Below are 13,948 nucleotides of genomic sequence, written 5' to 3'. Positions count from 1 at the left end.
CATGGTGACCTTAGGTGACTCATGATGACCTATGAGTGTTTGGATAACCACCAGAAATTAAAGTGTTGCATCATGTGAATTTATTATTAATCAATAAATGCTGACACTGTGAAAGAAACAAGCATATTTAGTCTGTGTTATTGACAGCTTGATCATGACAATGCCTCAGTGAGACAGTCAGGGATCCTATGTGAAAAAAGTAAAATATACCCCCAAAATTGAACTTTCTGCCAGCAATTAAGAGTATGATATACTATTTCCTGCTCTGTATCTGTACTCACTGTTACCATTAAAAGGAAGCTATGTGTATTCTTTATTACCCACTTATCTTCTCAATCTTACTGATCTAAAAATCAAAGTATATTATCCTGGTGTGGTGGCACCTGCCTGGAACCCCAGGGAATCAACAGGTTAAAGTGGGAGGATCACACATTTGAGGACAGCCTGGGTAATTTTGTAAGAGACTTAAAAATAAAAAGAACTGGGGATGTTGCTCAATGGTTCAATGCCCTAGTTAAATCTCTAATAAAACAACACAACAATAACAGAACAAAGCCAAGTTTTTAACAAAACCAGAATGCCTTATCATACAGTCTCCAGGGATGAGCTAGATAAAATAATCTATCATGACATCATTGCATCAGGCTGAAAGCAAGTTTCCACCTTCTTTTGTTACTTAAGTGCTTTCTTTTCCTCCACTCAACTACTTTTTTATATAACTGCAGGAATTCATTCTTGACAGGATAAAATGTATGCACAGAATTCTGCACCAGCAGAAGAAATTTAGCAGTGCCTAGGCTCCAAGATGACTGACTGATTCTCAAAGCCCTAATGTTTGCACAGGTCAAAAAATTAAATAAATAAATAAAAAACACCTTTTGAAACTATGCCCTAAACCAATAAAAGTCTGAGACTAACACTGTCCTGCAACAAATACATGTTGGGAGAAATCCTACTTCTTGGCTGGCAGCAATGAACATCTCAAGTGTGTAAGGAAAACTTATGGGGAGGAGCATTCTTCTTTGGCCACCTAGGAAAGTACACAACTGCCAAAAATTGACTCAATGTTAGCAAGGGAACCCGTTATAGGAACCTGGTGGTCTGATCCCCTGTGGCACATTGTGATTGGACAAAAAAAACTGTAAAATATATAGCTATTCTTGCAATAAACATGTTTGCAAGCTTCTTGCCACAAGCCTGCTTTCATGCAACTCTCAGAGTCTGGGACTTGACTCCATGCTGCTTATCCTGCATATGAGCTAGTCCAGCACAAGAGAAACTACACTGAACAATGGAGCTTGAAGGAAGATTAAGAACAGACCCAGAGAATAGTCTGAGCTAGTCTGGCACAAGAAAAATAACAAATACACAGAAATAAAAACTGGTCCCTTCATCCAAGGACAGCCTGGCACTCTCTCAGTCAGAAATGCAGCTCTATTCTTTTGTCTCAGGCAAAATCTCCAATAAAGCCTTCCATGTTTGAATTTCTCTGGATCTCATCTGTTTTCCACAATTTCTGAACCTAAAGACCTGGTACAGTTAGTGAAGGAACCCACTGGAATTTCTCTTACAACCACTGGGAAGGAGAATTTCATCCCTTACTCAAGGCAAAAGAGAAAGTTTCACAGATGAAGAAGATTCCCAACCCAGCACAGATTCTGTCTTCTGGGAGGAAGGCTCCACATTGCCAATTGTCCAACAGAGAGCCATGCATGCCTATTGACCAAGCAAAAACAGAATGCAAAGTGGGCGCACATATGTCACAATGGAAAAACTGCACAGTACACAGGACTGTGACTAGAAACTCACCTTGAACCTGACTCCAACTTCTCCAAGGACATTTAGGATGGGCATTCTAGAATTTTCAAAGTGGAGTACCCAAGCTGAAAGAAAAATAATTTGTCTTTATCTGAAAGATCTGCCCAGACCTACAGATGTATAATTCATTCATTTAGGATCTTGTAGGACAGTAGAGGCAAATTTCCTGTCTTTGGGGAGCTCATATTTTGTTTAGTGAGAAAACCTCAGACATCATAATATAACAATGTGGTCAGTGCTTGGGATCAAACAAATGACAGTCTGATAGACTTAGAGGTGAGTGGGAGCAGATAACAATAATTTTATTGAAGATTATGTAAGCCTTTCCTTGTTAACATTTAATATAAACTTATAAGAAAGAATGAGCGAGTAAGCTAGACAGAAAAATTGCTTTCTTAGGGTAGATGGATTTGATGGTCCAGTCCTTAACTATAACACAACCACACCAATACACAGTAATGGCAGCAGCCTTCTATGTTGGGCAGGGAAACCTTCTAATACTAGGTTTGGCCATTGGAATATAGCAAATGCAAATTAATTGAAAACATTTTTTGTACAAGAAAGTTAAACATGAATTTTTAAGGTCAATGAGAACAGGAGACCTAATTGTCCTTATATGATATGTGTTGTCCTGTTATGTGCCTGTGGTGTGCAGTAAGAATGTGCCCCAGGTTGGTAAAGAAGACCCTTGGGCTACACTGAGACCAACCCCAGCCTGAACAGGTTGCCCTGGGCACATTGACAGCATTCTGATGCATCTGTTGGGAAGAATTACTGCATAAAGGGGTAATGAGCAGACTTGTAGTTAAACACACCAGTTGTGAATAAGATGCCATCACAGAGGAGAGGCATAGTGGGGAGGGACAGTGGCTTCTGGATGATATTTTCTGTAGCAATATGTTTTTGGTGTATTTTGCTTAAACATGGCAACTCCTGGCAATTTACACTGGACTAAATTTCTTAGTGAGAAAACTTGGGACAAAACATTCATAGTCCAAGTGTCACCAGGACAGTGTGGGAAAGCTGGCTCAGTTGACTCTTTCTTTTACTACTGCAGATGTGCAGAGAGCCCAGTGGAAAAATATATTAAAACCAAATCACTCTGGCTCCTGATTTGGTTTAAAAGTGTTTCCACCCTATGGATTGACATTCAATAATAGCTATAAAATTCTTATATTTTGCCTCTCCAAAAAGAATTCACATTAGGTTTTATTTGATGGGTGAAGATGTCTTTTCAAAGACTCAGAGGTGCAATAATTAATTAGATTACTTACTACTTATCTACACTAATTAGATAACTTATTTTTTAAAAAATATTTTGTTTTAGTTGTAGGTGAACAAATACCTATATTTTTATATGGTGCTGATGATCAAGTCCAGGGCCTCATACATGCTAGGCAAGCAGTCTACCACTAAGTCACAACACAAGCCCCTACTTATTTTTTAATGTGGGAATTAATATTGTTTAGCAAATGGCTTACAAGTTGAGTTATTTTACAAGTTGTTGGGCAGGTAAGCTTCAGAAAATTTTGTTGCCTAGTATTTAAATCTCAGAGGGAAAGTAATTATTGCATTCAAATACTTTAATGAATTTCTTAAGACTGAAAAAGACTTGCAGAGGGGATAACCTGGGTTGGGAAAATTACTTCATGTTTTAAAGATACTCATACCTTTAAAAGATTATGAAACTCCAAGTTATTGGGGTTTTTCTCCCAAAATTGGTTAAAAGTTGTGACATTTTTGAAAGACTATCCTGGCTTTGAATGTACTTAAGTCTATCTTAGTAACAAAAAAATTTAAAACTAATGTATATGAGGGGAAGAAAAAGTCATATTTCAGAAATATACACATTGATAAATTTTTAAAGGAAGTAAAGTTCTTGCTGCTCTAATTGATATATAAAGTATCAATAATTTTGCACTTATGATGATATCATTTCTTAATCTCTCTAGCAATGTCATAGATTCTTATAAATATTGGGACTGTGCCTAATTCATTAACTGGAAAACAGGACCAGGGCATGGAGTATGGAGAACCCAGCTCTCTGGTTCTGGCTATGTCACTGATGAACAGTTTCACAGGTGAACTTTATGGAGTTCCTGCTCCCTGTACATCAATATTTTTTCTTTATCTATGATATGAGGAAAAAAGATAACTTTCAAGGTCTCTTCCAGCTTTATAACTGTGTATTATGTAATTATTTTTGGCACACTAAATGTTTTATCCAAGCCATTATCACCCAAAGTGTGTTTTATTTTTAGTCAGCACCATTCCTTGCCAATATGTATGTATTGTGACAAAGGACCAGATTTCATCTATAAGGAAGAAAAGCAGTTATTAAATATAGGAGTATGGGTTTTGTCTTATTTATATGTTAAAGAAGGGAGCTTCTCCTGGAAACCTCTGGTTTTAATGCACCGATTACATTACAAATATGTAAGTATTGACTGAGTCAGTGGTCTCTGCTATAAAATAAAACAAGTGTAAAAATTCAAAAAACATTAAATTTAATACTGCATTTGGCACTGACAGTAGCCCAGATGGTGAATTTTCTTCTTGCTCTTCCCTGCTGCAGGATTCTTTACCTAGCTGGCATTTGGTAATGTTATACTTAAGGTACAAATTCTTAACCACTGAAGATGTATTTCCAGTGGAAGATGATTAATAAAAGTAAAGCCAGAATACTGCTGCTTCAGATAGTATGATGGTAAATATCAGTATATTCTATCAATACAAATTATAAAATTACTTTAGGTACAGAATGAAGAGGAAATAAATTAATTCATTACTACTGTAATTAATAGTAGAAAAAATGTTCATTAATTATTTCATGTATAACTTAGAAGTTTATAGGTTCTTTAGGAGCTTTGGTAGCAACATATGCTTATTTTTGTGACAAGCTAAAAGTAAAAGAAAAATTTTGTTCTAGTACAAAATAAAGAACTCTTAAGTTAATACTATTTTAATTTTAGCTACATTATCAAATATAAAATGTATCTTTCCCTTTTAAATTTTTTGTTCTTTTTTATTACTTTGAATTCTTTTTATAGTTAACTGATTATGTGGAAAATATCTAGTGTACTCTTGAGTATATAATAGCATTACTTCTGGTGTTATTTGCTTTCTGTCATGCCTATGGTTTTGTAGTGGCACCAATTTTCTGACATCAGGTGATATTGCATTTTGGAGTTATTTTGTAATTTACAGTATTCTGTCAAGAATGAGTACTGAAGTGACTATGTGTCATTTAAAGTTTTGAGGAGCATGTATGGTGACACTGAGTTTCCCATGTGTCTGACAGTGTAATTCATGTAACATCTGGTTAAATTGCCTTTATCCCCTTCATAATGGAGAGGCAGTGTTCTGATTGGTGCACTATAAATTTAAGAAAAGTTTGTGTTCCATAGGATTGGTGACATGGCCCTATTTCCACTTGACATTTAATGATAGATTATGTTGACTCTTGACATGTACTTCAACATTTTCTTCACCTGCAGATATAAGTAGTTCCCAAGTTTTATAGAAGAAAGAAATTCATTGATTCTTTCTTCAGAGGGCAGAGATGATAGTGGATAGAAGCTGAAGGGAGGTGAATTCTAGATTAATTAGTGTCAAGAAAAGGTTTTAATCAGAAGGTTCCAACAATCTTAAACCATCTAACTCGTGCTTTGACATTGGGAGAGTGTAGTAGTGCTATGTAACTACCATTCCTACCTGCCTCAGTGCTAGGACTTGTTGAATTTTAGGTCTCATATTTTGATCAGAGTTTCAAGGCAGATGGGGGTTGGGTGTAAGGAAGAAAATGCACCCCCTTCAAGTAAAAGTGAATGTTTCAGGACTGGGTTGTGACTCAGTGATAAGGAGCTTGCTTAGCATGTGTGAGGCACTGGGTTTGATTCTCAGCACCACATAAATAAAAGTATTGTGTCCATCTACATCTAAAACAATATGTAAAAAATTTAAAAACTTTGAAAAGATTGAATGTTTTTTGTTTCAAAGATTCTTACATTGTGATAGGCAATAACAGTATTTGCTATTGATATGCATTATGATTTCACTTCTATCCTCATGAAGTACACCTATTGAAGCTATGTATCTTTGTGTGTTTCCCCATTGAATGATTAAAAAATTAATTAATAAATGATCTCTTGTGGCCAACTGAAAAAAAAAAGGCTTACACTACATGGGAGGTAAGACAAGGGCCTTCTGCCAGCAGATATTTCATGTGAATAAGAGTTTACCTTCCTCTCTGGCCTTCTGCTTGCCACTTCCACCCTCATGTGGGGTCCCTGTGAATGCTAGTGGACACTACCTACCAGACTTCAGTGCACAATAAGCCCCTGTAGAGGTGGTCACTGCCCACATAACTCGAAATTTCTACATGCCAAGCTCTTCATTAACCCAAGGCCTCTGACCTGTTCCCACCAATGCTGGAATGCTGGGTTTTTAGTAAACAATAATGGTGCTAGCTTTCATAGTTATAGTAGAAAGTGGTGTTGTCATGCTTCCACTGGATGGGCAGAAAGGGAGTGTGAGTGTGTGTGTGTGTGTGTGTGTGTGTGTGTGTGTGTGTGTGCGGCCTGCCACCAAATGTTAACCCAGAATACAAAATATTCTGCACTTTTTGGTGTCTATAACAGTGCCCTCACACCAATGCTGAACTGCACTCTCTTCATTCCTACTGAAGTAAACAAAGCTGAATGCACAAAAGGTATGCATCTGATGTTTGCTGAATGGCACAAGTTAGTTTCAAGAAGCTCATCTTCACCATGGAAGACTTTTGTGGCTGTCTTAATCTGATTTTGCTAAATGCATAATTCAAACCCACAGCATTTATGTCTCATGTCTTAATGTTTGGGTATAGTGAAATGTTGGTCTGCTTCTCTCTCTCAGACCCAGATACACACACAGACACACACCTTACTGTTGAATGTTCAATGTATCTTCAGGCTTCCATGAAGTTACACCTTCAAAGTTCTGTTCTACCTTCAATGCTGTAAATTTTCCTTTCATCAAGTTGTCAGTCAGCAACCTCATTCTTTTTCAAGAGAGTAAATACACTTTACAGTCCTCGGTTACCAATACAGACCTGAGAAAAGAAAGCACAAGTCTTTGAAGACACTCACCTCCATCATTGATCACCAAGTTCCAATTCCCCATCAAACTACAGACCAGACAAGAAAAGCCCTTGATTTCTCAGTGGCCAAACTTGCATGAACACAAAATATCCACATTTCACAAAGATTTTTCAAAAGACATATGGTCAGGAATAGAGTAGGGGGTCAAAAAATTTTCCAGTGGAAATATTGGCTCAAGTTCTGCTACCAGAAAAGAGATTCTTCCTGAAGGAATTATTTCAGAGGATTACCTGTATGTATATATATATGTATAAATATAAATCTCAAAACCACATGTATGCTGTAAATTATACAAACACACACAATGTTTGCATTTATATAATCTTATTAAAAATAAATTAAAAACTTACATGTAATCTCAGTAACTCAACTTAGGAGGTTGAGGCAAGAAGATTGCAATTTCTTTTTTTTTTATTAATTGCAATTTCAAAGTCAGCCTTAGCCCCAAGAATTTTGTGTCCAAGGAATATAGCTGTTTATGCACACCATAGTACCAGATTTTGCCACCAAATTTAGCTCTTAATCTATTACTATAAGAAAACTTCTGTCCCCAACACTTTAGACTATCCTCCAGTAGGAGTTCAGCAAATGATTAGTAGATTTAGAAGAATGGTAAAGATGATAACATCCAGTTTTTTCCCTTTAAAATATTAATAAAATTATATCATTTTTGAAAACCAAAAGCAAAACCAAAATCAAGACAAAACAAAACAAAGCAAGTCTTAGAAGCTTAGTAAGGCCCTGAGCAAATTCGCAGACCCTGTCTTGAAAAAATAAAATGTGCTGCAGATGAGGCTCAGTAATTAATTCCTCATACCAAAATAAATAAATAGAAAGGGGAAAGAGAGGGATAAACAAAAATACTGATCAACAAATGACAGTGTGTGGCATTTATGTGGAATTTGGTTCAAGCCAAGTATTAAAAAGAAAGGTACAATAGTAAGTGAAATGCAAGAAAATGAAACTTTTTTATCCTTTAGAACTACATGTTTAAAATGTCAAACATGCAATCCTGTAGTAGTGATCACTACTGTACATGGAAATGTATCTCGCAATGCTTTCATGAATGTGTAAAAGTTTGCTTGATAAAAAAATTTAAAAAAAAGAAGAATTGGTGCAGTGTGGGGGCTCCTGGCTCTCCTTGCAGTGCTTGACAGAGTTCCACTGAAGGATGATTGCAAAGACTCATCCTAAAAGGATTGCATGCCAGATGTATGCCTCCCTAGCTTGGATGTTATTCTGTGGAGTTTTCCTAATAATATATTACTCACCTCAGTCTGAGGATCTTGCTAGAGGTGATGGGAATAATTCTACAAATTTCCAGAAAGACATCATGGAGACAAAACACATGTTGAAACCCTGTGATGTTAACCTCACTACAGAAGAATGTTTTTATTATGTTAAAAATCAAACACTTCATTTACTGGCACAGCCAGAACCTGTTGGGGCACAGAAACTTATAGATAACAAGTTCTAAGCATGAAGCACCTCCCACAGTAGCTACTAGATATGGACCAGCTTATTTTATCAATGGCAAGCCCTGGTAACCCCCCTAAAGGCAAGCCCTTAGAGAACGTACATATAAATCTCCCCCTGTCTCCTACAGGGTGGTTCAATACAGATGATGGTTTTGTTATGTGTGGCGGTAAAGTAAAAGAATAAGTTTTCACACCATTCCTTCCTTCCTATAAAGAATAGGTCACCCCTATAATAAACATTGGTACACAATGCCTTGTTCTGGGAAAAAGAGCTACAGAAGACAATGTAATTTATTCAGTAAAAAAACTTGGCTACGAGAACCACTGCGACCACTGCCCTCCTGTAGCCCTTAACTCAGCAATTTAGATATTAACCAGATGGACCTAATAGAGATGGTCACATGACATTATTTGTCTATCGCTTTACCGCAAAAGTAATAAGAATAGTCTTATGTAATATAGAGTTTAGATATTAAGTAAATAAACATTGTATTAGCTCATTGACTTAGTTAAATATTCTTAAAATAATTGTGAGTAGGTAAGGATAATCTGTAAGATTACTGTTTTCTCATAATCTTTTGGTAAAAAAATTTCTGCCTATGCTTTGGAAACTTCTTTGATTTTATTAATCACAAGCCTGTCATCAAAGCCCAAAGAAAAATGTATATAAACCCAGCCTTACCCAGAATAAAGTGGGATTGATTGCACCAGTACTAGAGCCTGTGTCTTTCATTCTCCTTCCATTGCCGATGTTGTCTCCCCGTGCCCCATTTACCAGTGTGGAACCCATGGACTCCTGCTGGGTCTGGACCCCGGCAGTGCAGTGCAGCCTGGGAGGGATGATTTCTCTAGGATCCCAAGTAAAGCAGAAGTGACCATGTTCCAAGTAATGATGTATACTCAGAATGTCTGGGTCCTACTCTGGTCCTGTTCTTGCTAGCTGACTCACCTTGGACTGGAGACACACCCCACAGAAGCACTGTCCTTCTGTATGCAAGTGGACAGTCTACCCACCCCGCATGTTTGAATGGTGCTGCAAATCATGAACACTGACATTTTAGGTGCTGGTGATTATATAAAACCCTGTGTAAATCTATGATGACAGAGAAGTCATGACAGAGTATTCACAAGGTGTGTTGCTGGTTTCATTGGAAGAAAGACAGCTCAGTCACTCCACACAAACAGCCTCTTATCCAGCAAATTTGGGAAAACTCCAAGGACACTGCAGATGATGTTTATGGGGAAGGGCAGAGTTAACTGGCAAAGGTCAAATGCAAAGGTCAGCCAGACAGCACTTGAGGCAATTAATTAAAGAAAAGGTAGTTTGGAGTCAGAGGAGATAGAAAAAGGAGGAAGGCCCAAAACCTTTGAAAAGGAAAAGTCAGTACTTTCCTATAGGAGTCCAGTCTCTGGCTCTGGGGCCCCTTCTCTTCAGAGGAATCTGTTACTTTATTACCTTTGCTATTGTAGAAAACCTGCTGCCTGCTTGCTATCTTCCTATCCTATTCAATGCATATATCAAAAATTTTTGACCAAAATTACTCAACATCTAAGTTTTGAAGTGCTTGCTTACCATCTGTGAGTAACTGGGTTAGATATCAAGCACCATATACATTAAAAAAACAAAACAGTTATTAAAAATTTATTCAAGACCTATACCCTGAAAACTATGCACATAAACCAATATTAAGAGAAATTTAAATGACAAATAAATTGAAAGATGTGTCATGGTCATAGATGAATAGATTAAATATTTTTCTAAATCTCAATTCTTCCTTACACTGTTATTAATTTTTTGTAACTCTAAACATAACCCCAACAAGCCTTGTGAAAAAGCTGAACCTAAAATGGAGTGAAAGAGTAAAGTGTATAGAAAAGTCAAAACAGCAGAAAAGAAGTTGGAGGAACAGCACTACCAAGTTCCAAGATTATTGCAAACCTCAGAAATATCACAGTATGTAAGGACAATGAGACCAAGTGAAGACAGCAGAGGACACAAGCAGACTCACACCTAAGTGGTCAAGCAAGTTTTGACAAACTTGCCATGTTAATGGGAAAAGGAGAATATTTTCCACAAATTGGTGTAGAAAAAACTTCATAACCACATGCAAACAGAAATAAATAAATAAATTAGTCTCAAGCTCTGCCTCACACACTATGAGCAATTAAGTGGGAATGATCATAGATCTAAATGTGTTAAAAATATAAAACCTTCTAAAACAAAAGATAAAAATCATCACAACCTCAGTTTTGGTTGACTTATGTAAAATACAAACAGCATAATGTATGATAGAAAAAGAAGACTAGATGTACTTCAGTGGTACAGCACTTGCCTAGCATGCTTAAAGGCCCTGGACTCAATTCCCAGTACAAGGAAAAGACTTGAGCAATAAATAAAAGGACTGTTGACTATGAACATGGACTGGTGACAAGGTGAAACAGCTGTAACTTTGTACACGGTGGTGAGAATGTAATGTGGTTATCTGGAAAAAACTTGGCAGATTCTTAAAGTGTCAACATATTCCACTCCAGGGCATCAACCAAGAAAAATTAGAGTTCTTCATGTATATTATAGGTGCATAGCAAATGTGAATAAGTAATTGGATTAACAAACTTAAATATACACAATCAGTACTAAAGAAGAAAAAAAAAATATCCACAAGATGTTAAAGTCAAAATTACACAAGAAGATAGACAAGAACATGGAAAATGTATGATTATATAATGTATTAAAATTTTAGAGTGAGAAAAGGCACAGCAGCAATTTCTTGCAAACAAGGAGGTAGTGAAGGTGGAGAAAGAAACTTCTGGGGCAAATGAATACATTTATTATCCTGGAAGTGCTGAAGTTTTCTTAGGGCACAATCTAAATGCATGCAAGTTTTTAAAACTCAATTATACCTCAATAAAGTATATGGAAAAACCTTAACAAGTCATATATTACAAGTTTAAATTAAAAAAGAGACCAAGAAACTAAAGATTTGAATAGAAAGATAACCGCAAGAACAAACCAAGTATTTCTAAATAGCAAAAGACATTTATATACAAACAAGCTATTATGTAATGGTATAGTTATCATTGTCAAGGCAGATCCTGGGACACCATAGTTGCTTCTAGGATACCACAGGTTCAAAGCTATTTTACTGTAACAGCAAAATGTTGTTTGCCTTTTTTCTGTTTCTCCCAAGAGTGAATAGTTGACTTGTCCACAGGTTACATGACACAAGTTGAATATAAAATATAGAAAGAGTGGAATACAGCTGTACTTTAATTAGCCAAACAGCAAGCTTTGCAAAACTTTACAACAATGCCACTCTTTCCACTGATTTTTTTTTTTTTGGTGATCAATATATATTTTACTAAAAAATACTACGTGTGTTAACATGTAATGTGTTCAAATATTTTAAGTGAATGTAGTCATTTTTAAATTCTCAGTTTTAGTTCCAAACAGGGAAAATTTTGATAGATAAATGAAGGTTCTGTGGGATTTTCAGTGTTGGGGATGTAAGGTATAAAGCCACCTTTCTCTCCTGTTACAGAAATTTCCCGCCTCCCAACCACCTGTCAATCTGTGTTCTGCCCGCCTCTCCAATTACAGGAATTTCTGACTTCCCCACCACCTGTCAATCTGTGTTCTGCCCGCCCCTCTCGTTACAGGAATTTCTGGCCTCCCCATCACCTGTCAGTCTGCATTCTGCCTGCCTCTTATGTTACAGGAATTTCCAGCTTACGCTGTTGCCATCTTCCTGCCTCCCACATTATGTCCTAACATGCTATTGGTTCCTCCGAGACCACGAGATTCCAATGTCTGGGAGAGGCCACGGGCCATCTTTCTCTTCTTCTTTGTTTTCCCCCTGAGCAGATGTGAATCGTCTGCATAAAATAAAGTCCCTTGTGTGAGACCTCACGTCTGTGGAGCATTTTTCTGGGAGCTATTGATGAGCCACAACTGCCCCTAACAGGGGAAGAGCTATTAGTTTACCATCAAATACTACTCAGGCAGGCCCCTCAGGAGGAATAATTGCCCTGCTAAGTTATGGCCTGCTGGTGTAGAATAAACTTTGGATTCTCCTACTTTCTGAGTGCACAGTCTTATTGTTTCCACAATAGGTTATGGAAAATAATATTCCTACAAGATAGCCCCCAAATAAAATTAGAGAGACAAGCACCTTTCCGAAGGGAGGGACAATTAGCCAACCATTAACCTCCCAGTAAATCTTTTCTTAATAACAATGGACCCTGAAGGAAAGGGGCGGATACTGAATTCAGGGCTCTGGACTTTGACCTTTCCCCACTGCAAAGTAGTCCTAAATGGAGGCATAGAATATAGTCCTAAAAGGAGGCACAGAAAATTATCAAAACTCTGGGAAACAATGGATCTCAGAGAAAGAAAAACAATGGGCAAGACTTGAGTACTTATCCCTCAGGATCTGGACTCATATTTCCCCAGATAACAATGAGTTTCAACCTTTTAACAACTACCTTCCTAAGCTAAAATTTTAACCTGCACAACTAGGTCCCTGACTGTGCAAGCTGCATGTTCATAGTGTCCAATAAAACTCTAAAACCCAGACTCTTTTTGCAACCTGCAGGCCATCTCCATACCCAGAAAATGGGTGCTAACAATGCCTGATCAATTGACTTTTCTGTAAACTAAAGGAAAACTTGCTGATCCGAAGTTTGAGTCCTGTCTCCTGTGTCAGTCATCTGTGGGCCATGAGCTTACAATCACTTTCCCTGTGCTTTCCCAAGTTCACCTGATTAAAAAAAAAAAAAAATGGTTACAACACTATAAAAGCTCCTCCTCTGGAACAGTGTCCCCTGGGGCGGTACTTTCATTCATTAGGCTCAAATGGGGATAGGGGAACATGGAGTTTTAGTATACCCTTCCACACTCTCAGGTCTTGTCCAGAAGGTCTGGGGACAGTGACGAAGCTCAACCCCAGCATGGCCTGAGGGCAAAAGGTCACAGAGAGCTAGGTGACCTGAGGTGTACAGTACCTTCTCGATCCTGTCCAGGAAGAGCTCTTTTTCACACATTCACCTGCCCTACAGCAAGCCTCTTGCCCTGAAACCCAACAAAATCGTTCTGTCCACATGAACACTGAAAGCCTGCAGCTGCTCAAGCAGTTTGGTGGTCACACAAGAAGCCATCACCACCCACCTGGCGCCACATGGACCAGTACTGGCAGCTTTCCTTGGTGATGCCACCTGCACTTCCTAGCTTGTAGGTCTTAGAGTTCAGGTACTCCACAATGGTGAGGCAGGTTACCAGGTTAATGCCGCTGGATGACGAGCCAGGGAGCTGAGTCATCTCATCCTTATTTACCATAATCCCATTGCCATGACAACACCTGCCACTAAAGGACTTATCGCCATGGCAATTCCCACCTCAGGATTGGCATTAAAAAATGACCAATGAGGACGAAGTGGGCAGCATTCTAATTTGGCATTGTAAAGTAACCAATGGGAGAATATTGGACACTATTCTAATCAGGTGTTACTAGATAACCA

The 13,948-nt window shown here is 37.7% G+C and overlaps 1 long non-coding RNA gene across 1 annotated transcript; it reads right to left on the bottom strand.

The window, feature by feature from the left end:
- Window positions 1–542: 542 nt before the first annotated feature.
- On the bottom strand, window positions 543–13,704 carry LOC306652086. The gene is made up of 4 exons (XR_013761304.1): window positions 13,599–13,704; window positions 6,738–6,907; window positions 1,810–1,883; window positions 543–1,716 (listed from the first exon to the last, which is right to left on the bottom strand). It is a non-coding gene; the product is annotated as an uncharacterized lncRNA (long non-coding RNA).
- Between the last annotated feature and the right edge of the window lie 244 nt (window positions 13,705–13,948).

Source organism: Sciurus vulgaris, assembly GCF_902686455.1.
Source record: "Sciurus vulgaris genome assembly, contig: HiC_scaffold_629_arrow_ctg1, whole genome shotgun sequence".
Taxonomy (NCBI): Eukaryota; Metazoa; Chordata; class Mammalia; order Rodentia; family Sciuridae; genus Sciurus; species Sciurus vulgaris.
This window is presented reverse-complemented; position numbering and strand designations above follow the sequence as displayed.